We start from the raw sequence: 1634 nt of genomic DNA, 5'->3' as shown, positions 1-1634 counted from the left end.
ATATTATGAGAATAAAGTCATAATATTGCAAGATTAAAGTCGTAATACTACAAGATTAAAGTCGTAATACTACAAGATTAAAGTCGTAATACTACAAGATTAAAGTCATAATTTTATGAGATTAGTTGCAATGTTACGAGAAAAAAAGTCATAATTCTGACGTGTCTATTTCCCGTTCCTCATTTCCTTCTTATTTTCCCCACACCTGCTGTATACAGCCACGTGTCTGTGTTTATAAAGTAGTCATTGATGACTCGGGTCACTGTTAGATTAATATGCTTTCATCCAAATTAGCTTCATGATGACTCAATCTGCCAATGCATCCATTAATTACAATACGGCTTCAGTTCATAGTTGTTTGCACAATATCCAAGTCCTGCTACTGATAATTTGATGCTAATGTGCTAAAAGATTAAGTATTTATTTATAGCAATATTAAAGAACAACTCGACAAGTTGATCAACATTCCTCATTTTAATGCAGATAACTGCATGCTTTTTCGTGTTAAGGCTACAATCTTATGACTTTTATCTCGTAATATTACAATTTTAATCTCATAATTTTATGACTTTATTTTTATACGACTTTACTGTCATAATATTTTGACTTTATTCCGTAATTTAAAAAAATAAAATAAAAAATCTTGTGTGGCCCTAATACTCCGTCGTACAATATGRTTTAAGCTAGTCAAATAAAACTTAAATAAAAGCCACAGTAAACCCCTATGTGTTGTTTGAGTCCATTAATAATTTCAAATGCAAATAAAGTCTAAAAGCAAGAGTTCAACACTAAAATGAAGAACGCAAGTTTATATTTTACTCACAGTGAAAAACTAAGTTTTCACCATGTAAAAACACTAACATGAAACATGAGTATTCTCAAAAAAATTTAAAAATAAAACAACAACAGCCAGTCGTTTACAATACACACCCCAAACTTCACAACACAACTAATAGGATCTCAGTAATAATGCAGACACAAGCATAAAAACTGAAAATGTCACAAATTGTTCACAAAAGGTAAAAATTGTTAAAAATACCAGAGTAGAAAAAAGTACCAAATCATAATATCTGCACCTTTACCATGCTAACTCTTTAAATGGTCTACATAGTCTAAAAGGTAGATAATATTTTCTACATGTATTGAGAATTGATTCAGACTCTTGTTACGTAGTTTACTTTTAGAAAAGCTCAGACAAAAAAAACTCRGGTATTATTTTTAAGTTTCTGTGGCAAATCTAATAAAAGCAGCTGTGAACTTAACAAATCTGTGTTAATGTTCACACCTTAAATGCTTTGTTTTAATGTAAACCAGTAAAACTAGTGTATTGTGGCTTGTAGAGAATGTGTGTATCATTCATAAAACACACTATTTGTCAGGCTTCCTTGAAAAGACGGGTTACGAGTTTATTGCTCGAGTCAGCAGCAGAGAAACGCTGACACTCATTTCTGCAAAAATGACAACTCAGTTGCTTTAAGCTCCATTTATTTCTCTTATATAATGTCTGTAATAAGGTTTAATAAAGTTTGTGTGTGTGCATTGAAAACTGGAAACCTATGCTTGAAAAATAAGACCGGATGTGATTTCAATGTTCATTTGCATTTATTTGTATTCTGGCTCACATACCATAATTA

At 30.9% G+C, this 1634-nt stretch overlaps 1 protein-coding gene across 2 annotated transcripts in view; it reads right to left on the bottom strand.

Moving 5' to 3' along the window:
- The window catches only part of golim4a (golgi integral membrane protein 4a), a 25458-nt gene that overhangs the window by 8690 nt on the left and 15134 nt on the right, over positions 1 to 1634 (bottom strand). The window lies entirely within an intron of this gene.

This window comes from Austrofundulus limnaeus, unplaced genomic scaffold, assembly GCF_001266775.1.
Source record: "Austrofundulus limnaeus strain Quisiro unplaced genomic scaffold, Austrofundulus_limnaeus-1.0 Scaffold95, whole genome shotgun sequence".
NCBI lineage: Eukaryota > Metazoa > Chordata > Actinopteri > Cyprinodontiformes > Rivulidae > Austrofundulus > Austrofundulus limnaeus.
The sequence above is the reverse complement of the archived record's forward strand: the minus strand, read 5'-3'. Positions and strand labels throughout refer to the sequence as shown.